Genomic DNA, 21,540 nt, shown 5'->3' with positions numbered 1-21,540 from the left:
GTTCCATGAACCTCCTTCTTTGTATATATGGATGAAATGAAATTGGGAAAGAAGATCTCGCTCAGTGTTTAAGAGCATTTGTTGCTTTTTCAGGGGACTTGAGTTCAATTCCCAGTATCCATCTTCATACCATATAACTGTATCTACAGTCTCAAAGAATCTGATGGTCTTATCTAACCTCTAGGGGTACCAGACACACAAAGGATACACATGCATGTACTCAGACAAAACACTCATACACATAAAATAGCAAAATGAATTTTGAAAAATAAATAAAATCACTATGTCCAAGAACCATTCAAATCCGAGTAGTTCCTGAAACACTATTCACAATAGAAAAAATTGAAAATCACAGATATGTCTGATTATTAGCCAAGAAATGGATAAAGAATATCAGTACACCTAATAACTGAGTATCGGTCTAAACAAAATGAAATTCCGTCTCAAGATAATATGAATACAAATGAAGGTCTTTACAATAGATGAGATATTGGCCTGGAAAGCAAATACTACATGACATCACTCTTATGAAGAATCTAGAGAAGTGTATCTCATAGAGAGAATAATGGCTAATAGAATATGAAATGAGAAATGGATGGGGGTAAAAATCTGGGCAATATGTATTGTTTCAGGTAGGCAGGAATGAGCCTGATATTGTTCTATAACACGGTATCATGGCTACAGAGATCATATAAATTACAATAGTTACAAAGGATTATCAACTTCCCCTTGAATACCAATGAGTATTTGAAGAGATACATATGTTTATCCTGATTAGACAGGGTATTCATGTATTGAAATGTTACATTATCCTATTAATGTGCACAGTTTTGTATATCAGTTACAAAAGTAAATTCAAATACTTTTATAATACTATTTTTATTTTCTGAAAATATAATATAATTGAATTATTTCCCTCTTTCCCTCCTTCAACTCCTCCCATCTACCTCTGTATTTTTCTAATTCATGACCTTTGTTTCTTTAACTGTTGTTATATATGTGCATATATTATATACATTTCTAAACTATAAATGCAACCATCTCAGTCTATATATCAGTCCTGAAATTTAAAAAAATTAAAGATACAATATAAAAGATTGTGCTTTGAATCTTGGCTCTGATGTTATTGGCTGTATAGGATCAAGTAACTGATTCTCTGACCCTGTTTTGTCATTGATAAAAGGGGGTACTGACATACAACTCACAGAGTACTAGCCAGAATTAAATATGGAACTACTAGCTACTACTTTTCATGTAGTACTACTTTTCATGCTAACTACTTTTCCTTCCTAAGAATATTGACTGTAGAATCAGGAAATACTACCTCATCCATTTTTGTCTTGGGGCTTGGTTTTTCTTTGTACGTTTCATTTGTATTATACCATGTACACTATTCCCTTTTTCTTCTTTGCATGTCCCTCCCAATTAAAAATGTGTGTGCCAGTGATACTCATTCATACACTGCTGAAGTCAAGTAGCTAACCCTGTGAGGGACTATCCTCTGTTTTTCCAGGATCCTAATGCCCCTCATCTGACAGTCATATCTGTCAGTGCAACCTTAAAGACTGTAGAACACCATGATTTAAAAGAAGTTCAAATATTTTTCTTAAAAAAAAAAAAAACTTGGTAGCCATTGAGCCTTTCAAGACAACTCCTTTTGTCACAAAATGTATTGTTTTCTTTGTCCAGCCATATCAAAAATTAACATACCCAGAAGAGAGAGAACACTCCAGTTTCAAGGAATCCCTAAATAAATGACATAAGGGATGAATTTTGAGGAGACAACATGGATTCTGGGAAAAGGCCTGTGGTGCAGCACTTTAGACTCCATGTGAGGGAGATCAAGTATTTCCTTACTGTTTCAGTGTTGGCTCAGGTATTTGAAAGGGCCCATCCAAAACATTAGTTTGATTTGTATTCCTTTAGAATCAACCTCAATTTCCAGTGCTATCATCTATCATTTTACATTGTTATAAATGAATCAAATATTTGTGGCAGACTGTAGGTTTCTTTTGTCATTCGTGCCAGAAAAAGATAAAGAAGAAAGAGAAACAGCAGGAGGTTTGCCCAGGAATGTTTAGGATCATGTGTTTACAACAGTTTCCAGGTGCTTTTTCCCTTTTGGATATTCAATTGGTTATTGTGCTTGTTTTGATAATATTGAACAAAGGGGGAAAAGAAATGCTGGGCTATAGATTATTTTAATCTATTTAAATTATAAAGTTGAGTTTTAGGCACCTGTCATTTTTAATACCTTTCCCGACACAATATTTGTTCAGAATTAGACACATTTGCCACTGTGTACTACTAGCTACCATTAACCCTTTATAAAACACTTATTCTAAAGGAATTATTTTCCAGAGGAAATTAGGGAAATAGCTGTGATTATTAAATATGTATCAGATTTTTCCTTACTTCCTCTATTATTTTTGAGTTTATTGTATAATTAAAACATTCATCACTTTTCTTTCTTCCTTCTAAACCTTCCTATATACCTCTCTTTGCCCACTCTCAAATTCATAGCCTTTTTATCATTTCTATATTCATTCTTTTCTGAAATTATTCCTAATCTTAATACTAATGCTTATCCATTGCTTAGTATTTATTACAATCTATGCTACCTCCTTAGTCCATGGTTCAGAAAGGCAACATTAATATTCCAGAGAACTAATGATAACTGATGTTGTATGAAAACAAAACTATGTAGCTTCTGTTTCTATTGTCAGTAATCATTATAGAATTCCCTGGGTGACATTCTTCTTTCAGTGTAAATAATAGAGATTATGACTATAACTTGGCTTAAATAATTCTTTGGGAATAAAGAGTCAAACACACACCAGTTTTCTTTTTTTTTTCATGGGCAACAGAAGAGTTTGGGTGCTAGAGTACTAAGATTCAGTGTGCTCTATCATGTATGTAATATGTGTATATGTGTGTGGGGGGGAAAGAGCATACATTCTGGCTAACCAAAGTTGTTCCTGCTTTGAATTATTAAAACCATGAAGTTTTTAGTAATGTAATTTGGCTTTCAAATGTTTATTAAGTAGGGCAATGAATTTATGATAATATAAATCCTAGAATCTGTAAATATTGTTCCTGCTCTTGGTCATCAGTACTTATAATTCTTAACCAACACATGCAATGTTATTTATCAAGAAAATGGCTTAACAATTACTTTCCTATTAGTGTGAAGTATTTCAGCAAATACTTTTTAATCTGACATTTGAATACATTTTGTTTCCTTCAGACACTAGGCAGACAGTGAAGTAGGATACTAGATCATGGTTAAGATATTCAAGTAGAAGGAATGAATGTGTGAAAATTACAGAAATGTTAATCTATGTTTCTGTTATGCCTAAAGATTTGAGGTATACCAACACTTTCCACATCTGCTGAGAAATGCATAAGATTGTGAAAATCACAAAGAAGGGATCCACTCTGGGTGTTAGGAGAAAGTGGTCTTCAGAAAAGCAATCCAAATTAGAATAAATGAGGAAAAAACATCACATACTTTTACATGAATAATATATAATCAAATATATTTACACACATGCATATTTCCATGTATAGACTTGTGTGAGAAAACACTCACACTAAGTGGTTTCAGGGGAAAAAGTGAAAATTATCTGAAGTGTTATAAATTGGTGATATAATGAAGGGAAAGGAATAGATAGTGATGAAATAAAATTATATATAGAATATGCTTATCTGTTTTGAGAACAATGGTAGGACAAGTTTTTAAAAGGACTCATGAATTTAAAACTCTTTATATTCTGTTTCATGATTATTATTTAAAATTATAGGAAGTGAGACCATTTTATTAGTTATTATTATAACATTTCTCCCTTCCCTCCTCTTTACAAACCCTCCCATACACCCCTTCTTGCTCTCTTTAAAATTCATGACACCATTTGTCATTCATAATTATTAGATGCCTACATAGACAGATAGAAGATAGATAGATAGATAGATAGATAGATAGATAGATAGATAGATAGATAGATGATAGCCTGGTCAGACTGTATGAAGTTACTTGTATGTATTCACAGCTGATAATTTGGTATTAGGTAGCAATTGGTGTGCTCTTCCCTTGAAAAGATTATTTCACCTGTCCTAAAAATACCTTAGTTGCCTTGAGTTCCTTCTGTATAGTTGAGGACTCCTCATACTTCACATTATGCCTCTATAAGGGGAAAATTTGTCAATGATACAGCGTTTAGATGTTGGTGGTATTCTTAGAGAAGCATCAAAACTAGTCATTCTCCTAACTCATGTGTGGAAGAAACATTTTATTTGATTTAGCTAAACATATTTAGGGCTAAATATTCAAATAAGCACTATCAATTCAAATACCTTCTGTAAAGCATACTTTAGATCTAATAGAAAGTGGTTGGTTACCCCAATAACCTTGATGTCACTATTGTACTAGTGGGTCTTAAAATCTAGGTATTTTGGGCAACCAAATGCAGTGGAAGTGAGCTCTGTAGTTATTGATGTCTTTAAAACTTTTTCATTTAATAGTTTACAGCTTCTAGGAGCAGCATTAGCTACCCATGCAATGTACTTTTTTGCGGCGTCCACCCTTGACCAGTAAGAAAGACGCCACACCAAGGAATCTTCTTTAAACATAGTTTAATCGGGAACCTCTTTGCTTTGTACAATGTATAATGGAGGCGGCGGCGGCGGCGGCCCCGGGCCGAGGGAGACGGGGCTTGATATAGTCTACATCTACCAATCACCTAACCCTACGTGGCGCGCCAGGATAGGTTGTCTCCAAGCAGAATTAAGAGGATACATGACCTTTGCCTTATTTGGAGTTGTTTACCACAGAGAGCGCTCGCCGTCGGGCTGGTGGAAGGCGGAAACCAGCGCCATCTTTTGGGTGCGGTTTTCTGCAGCTCCCTACACTTTTTAAATTATCTTACAAACTAGTGGATTTCCATATGGCTTTTTCATGTATCCTTGGTTTTCACTAATCCCTTCTCATTTCTCCAATCCTCCATCCCAATATAAACATTTAGCTCTGAGTATCCTCTCCTCTCTTTTCATGTCACCTGTGTTCTACTGTACCTTCTGATTAAACGTTTCTGTTAATTATGAAGACTATATGTTTCTATATATCCTATTCACATATCTTTCAATTTTTTGGTGCTATAAAATTTAGCCAGAGAAACTTCCTTTTTGCAGTGAGTTGATGCAGAGACTCAAACCTGGTCAAAGAACCTGGCATAAATAACAGAGAGTGATCATTTGTGGATGGGTCACCTATATCAAACTCCCATATTCTCAGAGAACTTTATGAAAGAGGGGAAGATAGAATGTAAGAGCTGAAGAATGGTAAGAAGAGAGGTGGTAGCGAATGCCTTTAATCCCAGCACTCAGGAGGCAGAGGCAGGCAGATCCCTGTGAGTTCCAGACCAGCCTGGTCTACAAGAGCTAGTTCCAGGACAGCCTCCAAAGCCACAGAGAAACCCTGTCTCGAAAAACCAAAAGAAAAAAAAGAATGATAAGGAGAGCTGTGAAATGCTGGATGATGGACATGACATGTTTATTGTAAACACGCACAGAAGCTGTGGTTAAATGCACAAGATCTGTGCAGATTTTTTTTTTTTTTTGACAAAAGCAACATAAGGGTATTATTTTAGCTCACAGTTCAAGAAGGAATGCAGTCCATCATGATAAGGAAGACATGCCAGAAGAGAAGTGAAAAACAAAACAAACAAAAAAAAGTGTTAACATTGCATGTGCAGTCAGACAGCATACATAACCTGAAGGCTCATTTACCGTGACCCACTTATTCCAGCATGACTTCATGCTTTAAAGGTGCTGTAACTTCCCCAAACAGCACCACCAGCTGGAGACCAAATGCACAGGTCTGTGAAGGACATTTCATATGCAAACCACAACACATGGTAAGATACTATTACATGATAGATGACTCAGACTCTGTTCTAGGTATTTTACTTCAGTGTCATTTAAAGCATCCCCAGGCTAGTTTGTAATTTGCCATAGACAAGATTACATTATATTTGTGATCCTTCTTCTTTAACCTCTGAAGTGCTAGGAATACAAGCATGTCTCTGTCTCTCTCTTTCACTCTTTGTTCCCCCACATGGTCCCTGAAACAATATTTTATTTCATTATATACCCAGAAACAATGGAGCTGAAACCTCTGAAATTTTGACTGTAGATTATCTTACTCTAAGATAATTTCTCAGGTTTTAGTAAGAGTAATGTAACAGAAACTTTAGTAACTTAGCCTCTTACTTGTTTTTATTCTACTTATTACTAACACATAATTTCAAGTTTGGAAATTCATTTTGTAAACTAATTAATAGCTTTCCACCTAAGATTAAAAAAAACAGTAATTTCTGAATTTGTTGCGTGAATTTTATGGTGTTTATTCTGAGTAATATGACAAAGGACATATATAAAATGATGACATTAACTTCGTATTTTGTGTATAATGTTTACTACAAAAACAGTTTCCAAATTGGCTACAACTATTATTTAATGAGTATTAATTTTAATCTAGCTTTGCTGGTAAGATACAAAGACAAGTGGATAAATTTGACCAACTGCTAAACCTTCAACCTATTAACTTGAGTTCTCTGTGTCTAATTCTATATGAGAGTAGAAATCAACGTAGTAGGAATTATACTGGCATAATGAATTTATTATTTCTCCCTTTCCTATGATGAAAACTTATAATTTTTGTCAGAAAGATTCTCCTGAGAATTCTGAAACCATGTATCAAAATGTTATATAAGATATATAGCATTTTAGTTTGTCAAAAATGAATAGGAATCAAAATTGAAAATGAAAGACCATCAGCAAGGTGAACAAATATGAAACTCAAAATTTCATTCCTAACCACATGTAAAAACACAGTATAAAGCAAAACAAATAAGCAACTATGGGATGAAACAACATGATTTCTGATGGTACAATATTTACAAAAACCAACCAAGTACCCCCAAAAAGCCACATTTAAACAGATGAGAAATGCTGCAGTTTTATTTGCCTCTTTCCCAGGCTCTATGTTGTGCAAAGCTTCATAGGTGGAAAGAAGTAGCCACATTCCCAGTCTCCCATCTTAGGACAGAAAACATACAATAAAATATAAAGTCTGGGGCCACAAATTCAATACCTAAATTGAAACTTTCATTAGAAATGGAGAACAACAGTTTTAAAGAGGCAGAAAACAAATCAGTGAACCTGAATACTAGTTATGTGAAATGATCTAGCCTAGGGGGAAAAAAGGAAATAAAGAAAGTGAACAAAATAGAGCCCATGAGACTTATGGGACATGGTGAAGCCAATCAACATAGAAATTCTGGAGGAAGAGAGGAAGAATGAGAAAGACTATATGAAGAAACAATGATTCTAAAGTTTGCAAATTGGAGAAGGTCCATGAACATATAAATCTAAATTACTAAAGAGGTCCAAATAAGACAAAAGAAGAGACACATACTGGGATATTGTCAAAAAGCAAAGTCAGATAACAATTGTCTAAGGAGTTCTCAGTGAGACTATCAACAAATTTCTCACTAGAAATCTGAAAATAAATCATGCTGCCCATCCTAGAGCCTTCATCCAGTGGCTGATGGAAGTAGAAGCAGACACCAACAGCTAAACACTGAACTGAACTCCTGGAACATCCAGTTGTAGAGAAGGAGGAGGGATAAGCAAAGGGGTCAAGACCAGGCTGGAAAAACCCACAGAAACAGCTGACCTGAACAAGAGGAAGCACATGGACCCCAGACTGATAGCTGGGAAACCAGCATAGGACTGATCCAGACACCTTGAACAAAGATGTCAGTTTGGAGGTCTGGTAAATCTATGGGATCTCTAGTAGTGGATCAGTATTTATCCCTAGGACACGAATGGACTTTGGGAGCCCACTCCACACAGAGAGATACTCTCTCAGCCTAGACAAAAGGGGGAGGGTCTAGGCCCTGCTCCAAATGATATGACAGATTTTGAAGATCCCCATGGAAGGCCTCACCCTCCCTGGGGAGCAGAAATGGGATAGGATAGGAGGTCAGTAGGCTGCAGAGGAAGAGGAGAGGGAGAGGGAACTGGGATTGATATGTAAAACAAGCTTGTTTCTAATTAAAATTTTAAAAAGGGGAGAGGGATTGTGCTGCCTTTTGGCAGCACAGTAGTATATTTAGCACACTAAAAGCAAAAGCAAACATAAATTCCCCACCCAAAAATCCATATTTCTCACAGATTACTAAAAACAAAAGCAAAATAAAGACATTAACAAACAAAATGAGAATACAAGAAATGTAAATGGGAGTCCCTTTAAACTGAAGCAAAAATATTCTGAACAGTAACTCAGAGTTGTATGAAAATATAAAGCAAAGATAAATGCATAAGCAAATACAAATAACAGTATTATTATAATTTGGTTTTCATTGCATTTATTTTTCATAAGATTAAAATGATAAATGAATTAAAATAATTATATCTGTTTTAAAAGATTTACAATCTATAAAGATGCTTACATCAATGCTATAAATTAGGGAGAATGATGAGTGAGTAAAATGCCCATATATAACTAAAGATAAACTCTATATGACAGAATTCTGAAAATAAATGGAGATGATAGTTGTACAAAAATAGCAATACATTTAGCCGTTTAAAAGCATATACTTAAAAATCAAGGAAGTGATACCTGCTATATAAGATGCATTAAGCTACTTCCAAGTACTATGACTTTATATAAAGTATGCAACATGACAGAATAAAATCAAAATATGCATACCAAAATTTTCTCAATGCCATTGACATGAAGTTCTAACACTGGAAATTAATGATGTTGGAAACAATTGAAGCATTCATGCAGCCACCAGAGATATGTCTTGGAAGGTGGCGGAGCTGTCATACTTGCTGTAAGGTTAAGAATCCCAGCCCTCTGTAAAATAATGTGCCCTCTGGAGCATTTTCATGCCTGTGCCCCTTTTGCTATCTAAGTTTCAAATGATTGGACAAATAATTATTTTTCCCAACATAGAAATGGAGAGTACAATTCTCCTTCAACAGACTTCAATCATTACTGCTTAGCTGTGTGATTCCACTGCCATAAGATTGGTTGGCACCTAGTGAGACAAGAAAATATTGATAGATTACTAAGCATCAATTATCTAGTGGAAAAATTTGTAGTTGGATAAATGAGAAATGCTGAATTTTAAGTAGAAGGAATTGCCAGGCTTGTATTTATTTAATGGCCTCAATTTGTATATGACCTATGTCAAACAAAACTTTGAATTTCTTTAGACTGAGTGTGTATTCATTACATGTGAATTAAACTGTCTTATTTCCTGTTACTTTTCATTTCAGAGTGAATGTAGATTTGCTAAATTTATTTATTTTTACAATTTAACTTTTCATTGTATATGTTATGAATGTTTAATCTGCATGTGTGTCTGTGTACTGTGCTCATACAAGGCATGGCATATGGAGGCCTGAGAGTGCACAGGTTCCCTGGAAACTGAGTCCCAGATGGTTGTGAATGCCAAGTATGTTGGGAATAAAATCTGGATTCTCCAGAAGAAATGCTTGTACTGCTATCCACTGAACCATCTAGGCAGCCCCTTATCAAGATTTGTTAAGAGTGAGAAAGAACTACCTAGTTGGTGTAGCTTCAAAGGAGTGAATTTCTGCAGCCATACTTATCAATTCCTTTTTTCTAAATTCTTACATTTGGATACATTTCGATATGTAATGAAAATAAACTTTATCTGATTACCCCCTTGCATCTGTCTAATTTCATCTGCATTCAAATACTTATCTGTATACCCACAGATAGCAGAGCACTCTCATCATAGAAGCTTCTTTTTACAGTAGACAGATCATTACAATAAAGCTACAACTGATCAAAATGCAGAGAACAAATGTAGCGGGGTGCTTTCCCCCTTTAATAAATTTCCTACACGAAGGCTCAGTGAACATCACTAAAGAAGGGTCACAAATATTCTACAAAAGAGCCAGAGGACCAGGATGTTTTCTGTAAGACAGTCTATATTATCAAAATGGAGGAAAGTAGTGATGAGGAGTTGTGATCTGGGAGAAGTTGGAGGAAGGAATATAGAGTGAATATAATGATAATATGTTGCATGAAAAATTCTAAGAATTAGTAAAATGTTTAGTATTAAAAATAAAAATACACTTTCAAGTCACAAAACCAATTGCACGGGAAACTTAGATATTCACATAAAATCACAGAAGACACACGTAAGTACTAAGGATCTATGAATTTTTCATGATAAAATACATTGAAAATTAAATTACTGTTACACATAGAAATCTAGCATATATGATATTGATAACAAAATCCACACACAGTGTAGTAAAAACTATTATTATTCCATTCCTATAAAAGTAAAAACAGACCAAAATGTCATAATTTAATCTTTAAGAAAGACTGGGATTCATGTTGGAAAGCATCGGGTATCATTTCCATAATTTTGGTCAAGAACTGTTTCCTAGTCTGAGTAGTATTAGTTTTCTTGACATAGTTGAAAATGAGACATACACTTAAAATTTGTATAATGTTATTATGTGTATTTCCACATAACATGTACAGTAACTATGATAGACAATTATTTTATATGTCATTAAGCAAAAGAGACTTAACTAGAAAAGAATAATCATTTATTCCACTTGGTGTGCCAGCATCTTGTGATCTGTTTATATATAGACAATTGTCCCATATTGTTAGTCTTTGTCTGGGGATAACATACATTACTAATATTGGTCAAGAGAAGTAAGAAAATCTGGAGCTGAGGAGACATCTCAGTCAATAAAATGAATTCATAAGGACTTGACTTTGATTCCTAAACTGTGTGGACTCCTTCAGGCAAGCATGTAAGTTACCTTCAGAATTTCTCCTCTCCTTCCTCTACTCCATATCCAATCCATTAGTCTTATTCCCAGTTCTGCAGCAGAACACTTCCTATGGTCTTCTTTTCCTCTCAGACCCCTTCTCCAACAGATCATGAAGACCTGCTCCAACCTTCCTTCTCCCAACCCATCCCACTATCCCAGCCTCCAAAGTTAGTAGGTGCTCTTTAGGAACACAGCAGCTGAGCAGGTCAGGGAAATAGGTAAGCTAACTGAAGACCCTTATCACTCTCTCCTCTTCTCCAAATCCAATCCACAGTTTGATCCCTAGTCTTCTTCCCGCATCTCCTATGGAACCATAGTAAAAGTGGCCATCTTACCAAAAGCAGCTTACAGATCCAATGTGATTCCTATTAAAATTCCAACACAATTCTTCACAGATCTCAGCTTCTTGTGGAAACACACACATATACGCACACAAAACAAGATAGATAAATAATCCTTAACAACAAATCAACTGCCTGAGGTACCATTATTTCTGACTTCAAGGTATGCTAAAGAGTTATAATAATAATAAAGAAAAACCAGCATGGTACTGGCATAAAAACAGACACACTGACCATTAGATTGAACTGAAAACCCAGACATAAATAGCGTCTTCAACAAATAGTACTGGTCAAACTGGAGGGCTGCATGTAGAAGAATATAAATATACCCATATTTATCACACCCTGAATAAAACTTCACTCCAAATGAATCTAAGACCTCAACATAAAAGTAGATATACAGAACCAGTGAGAAGACAGTTGGGAATAGCTTTGAAAGTAATGGCACAGGAGACAATTTCCTGAATGCAGGCACTAAAATCAACAATTAATAAATGGGACCTAAAGAAACTGAGAAGCTTCTTATGGCAAAGGATACTGTCATTTGGACAATCAGCAGCCTATAGAATGGAAATGATACTTATGAATTCCACATCTGATAGAGGACTAATAACCAAAATATATAAAGAACTCAAATAACTAGGCATAAAAAAATCCGATTTAAAATGGGGTACAGATTTAAACAAAGAATTCTCAATAGAGGATTCTCAAGTGACTGAGAAACACTTCTTAGCCATTGTGGAAATGCAAATCAAAACTACTTCGAGATTCCACCTCATACCTGACAGAATAGCTAAGATCAATAACACAAGTGACATCTCATGCTGGCTAGGATGTGGAATAAGGAAAACACTCATTCATTGATGATGACAATGCCAATTTATACAGTCACTGTGAAATTTCTGTGGCAGATTTTAAAAAATATGGCAGTAAATCTACATTAAGATTCAGCTACACCTTTCTTGGCCATATATCTAATGGGTGCTTCATCCTACCACAAGGACATTTATTTAACCATGTTCATTGCTGTTCTATTCATAATAGCTAGAAACTGGAAATAACTTACATATCTTTCAACAGAAGAATGCATAAAGAAAATGTGGTATGTTTATAAATGGAATATTACTCAGAAATTTAAAAATGATATAGTGAAAATTTCAGGCAAATAGAGGGAATTAGGAAAAATATCATTCTAGATGAGGTTACCCAGACCAAGAAAGATAAATATGGCATGTACTCAACTATATGTAGATCTTAACTGTGGGGGACATGAAAGGGAAGATCAGGTGGGAAGTGGGGGTGGGCTTGAGGAAGGGAATTCAGGGAGAAATAATTAAAATTGAGGGACATTTGGGGGTGGTATGGAAACTTCCTATAATATATGAGACACTCCTAGTGAAGTCTCCAAATAGTAGGAGAGACTGAATCTCAATTGACCATCTCTTTTACTCAAATGAAGGTTCCACTACTGCTACTGGGTAATATTTAATTGAGCTATTGGACAAAGGGATTCCACGGAAATACCCAAACAACTCAGACCATAGATTGCTCTTCATAAACTGACAGCAAGGCTCCATAGCTGAAGATAACACTCCCTAGAATTCATTGAACATGTAATGGGTGACCTGGTTGGTGTCTACATATGTGCTTCATCCTATAGGCTAATGTCTTTGGTATGGGAAGGTACTCTGAAAGCTATCAGAATAAAACCATAAATACCAATCTGCTCACTAACTCTTTAATCTACAATGGTATTATGACATAAAGATAAGCTAATACAATGATGGCACAAAGTGTGTGTGTAAAGAACCATTGGATGATTTGACTAAAGGCCTTCTCCACAAGACGGAACCCATACCTGACATTGCTTGGATGACCAAGAACCAGAGACTAAATAGCTCATAGACCTAGGATAAAACCAAATAGCACTGGTCAACAAACAGTAGTGCTAAAATGACTTCTAATGATAGTCTGTTATACTCATAGATCAGTGCCTTATTCTGCCATAATCAGAGAGGCTTCCTCCTACCATGTATGGGAACAAATATAGAGACCCATAGCCAGATATTACAGAGACAGACCTTGGAAAACATGTCTCTAAATGGGATCTCTCCATCACATCCCTCCCCTCATATCTCAGGGAACCCCACAGACAAAGATGCAGAGGGAGTATAAGAGCCAGAGGTTATGGAGGACACCAGAGCAAGTACCTCCAAATCAACTGAACAAAACCCATATGAACTCATAGAAACTGAAGCAATAAACACAGGGGCTGCATGAGTCTGCACCAAGTCATCTGCATGAATATTATAGCTTTCAGTTCAGCAGTTTTAAGTACCTTCTCTTGGTTCTTTTTCTTTTGTTGATTTGCCTTGTCCAACTTTGATGTAATAGTTTTGTTTTATCTTATATTTTATTTTGTTATGTTTTGTTGTTATATCTTAGAAGCCTGCTCTTTTCTAATGAGAGACAGAAAGGGAATGGATCCAGATCTGAGGGAAGGGAGGGATGAATTAAGAGACGTAGAGGGAGGGGGAACTAATCATGATATAGTGTATGAGCAAAGAATCTATTTTCAATAAAAAATAAAAATAAATGTAAAACACTACATGTGATAGTGCAAGATTATAATTCTAATGTTGATGAGACAGAAACAGCAAGTTCTCCCAGGCCCTCAAGATCAGCAGTCCAGCTACTCTGCAGTTTCAACACTGTGAAAGTTCCTGTCTCAAAAAAAGGTAGATATTATCTGACAAAAGGCTGCCACAGATGTACAACCAAGTGCATGCATACTCTCTCTCTCTCTCTCTCTCTCTCTCTCTCTCTCTCTCTCTCTCTCTCTCTCTCTCTCTGTCACACACACACACACACACACACACACACACACACACACACACCACACTTAAGATACATGAACATGTACACACGTGCACATGCACACATACAAAGAAAATGTGTGAAAGTTGTGTAACTTGGTCTACTTGTGAGACTCATAGCAGCAGGAGCATGGGTTGTCCTTAATGTTTTTGACTGGCTTTTGGGAACCAATACCTCATGGGTTGTTTTGGCCAGCCTTAATATATGGGGAGGAGCTTAGTGTCATCTCAACTTGATATGTCATGCTTTGTTGATACCCATATAAGGCCTGGTCTGTTCCGAATGGAAACAAAGGAGTGGATTTGGGGGGGTTGGGCAATTGGGACAGGGAATGTGAGGAATGGAGTGAGGGGAAACTGCAGCCAGATGTAAAATAATGATGATAATGATGATGATGATGATGATGATGATGATGATGATGATGATGGTGGTGGTGGTGGTGGTGGTGGTGGTGATGAAACCTGCAAACCCAGTTACCCTGCCTGTGGCTCCCAGAGAAAAGACTTCTTTTAGCTATCTTGGCAGCTAAATTTGATATGACTATTCCCTGTATTTTGTTTCTATCATTTTAAATATAAATTGATAACACTTTTATGGGCAAGGCTGAGAATGATTTAGAACTTCTCTGTCTCTGGTTCTGGTTCAATATATAAATAAGTCTATTTCCTTAGGCTGTTTTCAATCAAGCAACAAGCAACATGACCTAACATCCCATTGCATCATTCCCCACACAAAATCCTGAGATCATAGTAGATAATTTCTAGAATGCTAAAAATCTTTTCCATTTATATTTCAAACAAAAAATTTCTGGGTGATTTTTAACTTCCTCTTTGTTTGTTTTTAATCTATTTTAAAGCAACAATCCCTGCTGCTCTTTATTTCTTTCCTTAGTCTTGATCATTCTTCGTCCCTCATCACTTTCTTTATCCCCTCTTTCTGGCTGTGGTTATGAAGAAGCAGTGGACCACTCAAGCTTTCTAACCACAAACATGATTCCTTTTCATCTCCAAAGGCAGATTTAAATGCCCCTTTCCATTTCCATTTCCTTTCAGTTCTTTGTAGTTCCTGTCCTTCAACCTCTAAGCTTTAATTCATGAATCATTCAACAAATACAGAAGAATAGCAAACAACTTCCTAATGTGCCTGTTTTGGGTGCTTTATTATCTCATTGTCCTACAAAGGCTTGTTCTCTGAAGCATTCATCTCTCTCCCATGCCATTATCTAGACAAGTTTCACTGATATTCTGGCTATTGTTGTTTTCTTTTTTCCATATCTGAGATTCTCCAAATTCCTGGAAAATGTCTTGCTTTCTAGTAGATTTGGGATAAGATTGACTTCAACCCTTTTCATCCCTGATAACTTGAACTTTAATAGGAAGAGACTAAAATTTGCCCACAAAGATTACATTGGCATGAACAACTTCAGGCCCTAATGCCAATGAAGATGTGAGAGGTCCAATTCAGATGCTTACATGCTTGCTCATATAAAGCATCTGAACCAGTATGCTTGTTGAACCTCTTTTTTCCTGTATGTGCAGTGCTCTCACTTTGACCTAATGGAGTGTTACACATACGTGGACAAACAATTCTTGTCTCATTTCAAATGTCAGCTTGGACTATGCCTATTCTCCTCTGGACACAACACACTCAAGTAATCCTTCCTTTACATACTTAAAGCCTTAGGTAGACTCTATTTAATTGTGAATTTCAAGTTAACAATGTAAAGGCTTCTCAGAAGCTAAAAAGAGATTAATGTCAAAAAAGACAAAAAGATTAATGTCATAATTTTTAGTTTCCATTTTTTCTTTTATTGAAAATAAATTTTTTCATATAATACATTCTGATCATAGTTTTCTCTCTTCTGCCTCCACCCAACCTCCCCTCACATCCAAATCCACACCCTTTCTTTCTTGTTTGGTTAAAAAACAAAGAGATATCATATATATATATCATATATATATATATGATATATATATATATATATATATATGGTAAAAACAGGGATAGGGCAAAACCAACAAACAAACAAGAAAAAGAGCCAAAGGAAGAAACACATATAGATCCAGAGACACACATGTTTGCACATAGAGAAATCCCATAAAACAAGAAACCAGAAACCATAGTGTACATGTAAAGGACATGTAAGGTTTGTAAAAAAAAAAAAAGGCTCTCACAAAACATTATGAGACAAAGAGCCTCCAAAAATGTGATTGAGTTGATTTTGTTTGGCTATCTACTGCTAGTCATGGAACCTGCCTTCTGGTATAATTTGTATAGACATTGACTCCCTTAGAGAAAACTAATCTTTCCTTTGTGAGCAGCTGTCAGTTGCAAACAGCTTCTGGGTCAAGGGATCGGGATTGTGTCCGCCTTCCCTCTCAGCACTGGAACCCCATCTGGTGCAGGATCTGTGCATGTTGCTACAGTTTATGTGAGATCATATGTGTGCCAGTCCTGCAGTGTTTAAATGTCATTGTCATCTTGGTTCCCTCTATCATCTCTGGCTCTTACAGTCTTTCTGTCTCCTCTTCCATAGGGTTTCCTGAGACTCTAGGGGAGTGATTTGATGGAGACCTCCCAGTTAGAGTACTATGTGTTTCCAAGGTCTCTCTCTCTCTCTCTCTCTCTCTCTCTCTCTCTCTCTATTTCTCTCTATCTCTCTCTCTCTCTCTCTCTCTCTCTCTCTCTCTCTCTCTCTCTCTCTCCGTCTCTTCCCCATCCCTTCCCCTTCCCCTCCCTCTCTCTGCATAATGACTGGCTGTGGGTTTTTGTAATTACTCCCATCTACTTTAGGATGAGGCCTTTCTGATGGCTGAGTGAGTGTTATAAATTTACATCTTACCTTAACCTTAAGCCTCTTACAGCCTGAACATATGTGTATGTGTTTGTGGATGTGTGTGATGTATGTGTGTAGCTGAGCATCCATTGTAACATATTTCCAGCCTAAGTATAGTCATTTTAAATATATAAAGCAATATTACACAGGTGAAACTTAAAGAACAACACTGTAGTTTCCTGACTTAAAGAATGGCAGAAGGAACTCAATATCATTTAGAGGACAAACCAAACCTTCCTCTAGTATTTATTCAAACCATAAGCTATTTATGAACACATGTGCAGTAATACTTTGACAAGGTGATAAAATAGTTATTAACAAAATAGTACATGTAAATACTTGGATCTCTTTTAGAAGACCCGAGAAAGCCACAAAACACATCTAGCAAAGGAAATTCTCACTGCTGCTTCAATGTGTATTTCACTTTGCACACAATAGTATTTCGATTTCCTTTGGTAGCTTTTGAAATGAACAATGAACATTTATTTTCAGGCCTCTTCAGTGTAGTGTGGAAACAGTTCATTCTCATTTCAGAACAGGCCAAGAGCCACCCAAATCTGCAGTGTTTAGAAACTGACAAGGCCTGGTCTTCTTAATACCACCCAACTTTTCTTTAAAGGATAAAAATATTTTTAAAAGAGAAAAGAAAAATAAATCAAAACTCCTTCAACAATCCAACAACATATCTCAAATTTTAGATGTATAGAAATTTAGAAGTCATTCCTATGAACTCCAATGGCCTTTTGCTTCCGGTAACTTCGATGAAGCCTCTCTTTCCAGGAATGCTGTCCTTGTCACTTTCCTTACACCAGCTTCATTTCAACAATTAAGAATTCAATCTCCTTTCTCCATAGTTACTTTCCAGAGGATAGTAAATTCAAAAGGCAGAATTCTTGCTGTGTGTTAAGGCTTGTCAAGAGCAACAGGAATAGACAAGACCTAGAAGCTCACAGTAGGACTCAGAGTTAGACTTCCTGGTGTTCCTCTGTCAGTGCTGACACTGCTCTATAGTCTACAGACTGGTGTCTGTCTGCCATTTACGGATGACATCACAAGGAATGTTGATTCTGAGAGTAAGTTTTAGAAACATTTATTTTGTATTTGTGGGATAACAGCAATGAGAATTAAACATGGATGTTTGTAGTCCTACTTTCAAATTTTCTCACATCTTTTGCAAATACTTTTCAGTAATCTTACAAAAACAGTCTGCAATGGATAAAAAATATACTGACCCTGAACTACAGAAAGTCTGAGAAGCTCAGAGCAATAAGATATCCAGTGAGCCAGCTAACCTTTTGGGACTGCAACTTCCCTGAAAACTGAAAGAATGAATCCCACCCTGTTTTCTTATCAGCCTGTGAATATGAGATGCATTTACATATTTATAAGTCATTTTTAAGATATAGGATGGCATACAAATACACAACATAATATTCTAAGTAATTATCCTCTGAAAAGTAGCTTGGCATCTCAGCTAAAAGAAACTTAGTGTATCTTAACCATCCCAAAGTGTTGGTTTTATAAATCAGTATAAGAGCAGAAACTGCCACCAAAAAGAAATGGATCAGAAAGCTCCCAGGAAATACAGAGATTCCAAGGCAATTCACTGACATGTTGACAGTGCAGTTTCTCTGCTAATGCAAGGGTCATTATACCTACCACGTTTCAGTTTATAGTGACATGTAAACAAAGCAATGCAGTAGAGTATCTTGGCTATTACTTGTCATGTGGAAAATACTCAGGATGAGCTAACCTGCTGTCTTTAAATTCTTTTCAGATGCAGAGGAAACTACTAAAATGTTGGCATACAGTTTCTTGGTTAACACTTAAGAAATCTAGCCAGGCAAACATATCCCCTGCTATAACATGAGAAAACTAAATTTCAATAAATACAAGCATTTTCCCAAGATTACTTTTAAGTTCCTCACAAGTTACAAAACATTTTGACTTTTCCCACATAAAAGTTTGCCTTTAAGACCCCAGGGAAGACAGAACTTTATCAAGGAGCAAAAATCAAAACACTACATTGGAAAGGAGGTATTTTGGTGGAGAAATTGACTAAAGGGAACACAATTTCAGTGAAATAAATGTCTTCCAAATCACAAGAATAAATTTCACAGGCAAAATTTTAGAAGCATTGTCATTTTTAAAATCAATATACTATGGGACTTTTTTGCATTAAAAAAGGAAACCATCAAGCAAGCAAGCAAATAAACAAGCTAACAAAAATAGTACCAACAGAAGTCATGACATGTAGAAAAGGAAGCATAGAGTTGGAGTTATCCACTTACCAATTTGAACTGGGCTCCTCATGCTGGTGGTAGTCACCTGAGCTCTCTGTCTTAGAACCTTTTTTATTTTTATAATTCTCTTGCTACACTGCAAGAAAAAAATGTAAGAAAAAGGAAAATGAAATGATGCTTCAACTTTTGACAATCCCATTTTACCTTTAATTGGTTTCATGGACTTATTAAACAATAGTAGAGATTAACCTATAACAATAGTAGAGATAACCTAAAATTGGTACTTTCAATTTTGAAGGCAATACATTGTTATATCTTACACAGAACATGGATTTATACTTATCTCTATCACCAAAGTATACCTTAATTTTTATTACTTTGAAGAATAAGTAAACAACACCAGAAATGCAAGACTAACCTAGGCTACCACATAAGCACATCTTTTTTTTTTTTTAAATACAATATATTTTGTGGAAAACAGGTCTTACTACTTGGCCCCAACTCTCCAGGAAAATATGTAAACCATGCTAGTTTCAAACTCAGAATTCAGCCTGCCTTTGCCTCCTTAGTGTTGTGATTAAGGGCATGCAAAAAATTCATGATGTGTTATATCAGCCACCACCATTTTCCCCTGAGTATACTACTGCACCATTCACAAAGTATATGATAACTACTGAACAATGTTATTCATATATGCTTATAAAATTAGATTTGAGGGAAAATTTAAGAGTTACTTCATATGCAGGGTTTCAATTATCACATTAAATTACTATTGTCTACTTTAATAGGTTATGTAATGATATAATTTCATGTGAGGTTAATTAGTATCTACAAACATTTTCTATTATCATTATTGAATATTAAAATTGGTTTAGTATCTAATCAAGAAATTTTAACAACACAGGAAAGATACAGTCTAACCAATGGGCTAGTATCATTCATTTTGTTTTCATTACTCCAGAGACCTACCCTATCATTTCCTAACTTTCCCTGCAAATTCAAATGTTAGCTGAAGTTGTTTCTTTGAAAAGGAAACATCCAGGTGGCCTATACCACAGCACCTCAGCTTTGGTTATGTTTGGCAATCTATTGATCTGAAAAGTTTATTCTTTCCAAGAGCAGATGCAAAAACATTTAGAGATTTCATGAGGCAAGTGTGGGAATAAAACAAAATTTGAGAAAAACTTAGATTAGAACAAATGTAAAAATATAAACTATGTATAGGTATGTATGTACCAGTTTCAAATATGAAATGGGACCCCTTCCTATGATGAAGAATCTAAGAGTTCTCATGCCCCTGGGATAACATCACACAGGAATAACTGGCCTGTTTCCAACTCCTTAGAGTTCACCTTTTTTTTTTCTGCCTAGTCTCTTTGTCGAATGTTTCCATGCTTCCTATCCATTCTTTTAAGCTTATTTTTGTTCTTTTAGTATCCATCTTCTCTTGGGCTTTGATGACCTTCAGTAATGCACCAATTGATAAATTTCTGCTAGACTTTCCTGAAAGGAAAACATTGCTGAGTCTATTTCTGACACTGGCTAGTTTCCTAAGCAATTCACCTTCATCAACAGCAACACTGCCTCTTTTCCATACATGAGTCCCTCCACTAATTTTATCAGATTAGATCCTTAAACCAGAGGTAAAAACTTGTTGGCCTATTTGTAAAACTGTTACAGACTGAGGAATAAAAGAAGTAGGGAACTGAGCTTTGGTTCTAACGAAGCCTAAACTTGATATATTCAACTGTCTTTGTTGTCACTTGTTATAGGTTTTATGAGAATTAAGATTGCTTTTCCTCATAGGTCTTATCATCATTTGTCTGGATCTCCACAACCAAGAATAACCTTGCTGGTACTCCTATCTCCACAGCAATGGGCTATCTGGAGATAAAGTGCATTTTTGTGTACTGCAGGCACTTTGAAAATAGCTTGTATCAAACTAAATGAGTTCCAGTATAAACAAAGAGCCTGAGACATTGCAGATGGCACTCAGAAAGATATTGGTGTGACAGCTAGAAAGATACAGTGTGACCCTCTGCAATTGATGCTTTGTATAAAGTGTAAAGTCTAATAAAATGAGCTCCATCATGGACCAGTGTACTCAATGAAATCTGTATTAAGCCTCAATATGAGCTCTGACTGCTGCCTTAGTAAAAAGAGGAAAAAGATAAAAGAACAAACTGTAACTTAAGTCAGATTCCATGACACAAACAACCCTGGTGTAATATGTATTTTCTATTCTAATCAAAGGGAGAAGTCAAAGAATATTTATATTATATATGTTGCCTTGCTGTGACACTATTTCAAATACACTGAAACATGGCTTTATTTTTTCTAAAACCTC

Source organism: Cricetulus griseus, chromosome 2 (assembly GCF_003668045.3).
Source record: "Cricetulus griseus strain 17A/GY chromosome 2, alternate assembly CriGri-PICRH-1.0, whole genome shotgun sequence".
Lineage (NCBI taxonomy): Eukaryota > Metazoa > Chordata > Mammalia > Rodentia > Cricetidae > Cricetulus > Cricetulus griseus.
This window is presented reverse-complemented; position numbering follows the sequence as displayed.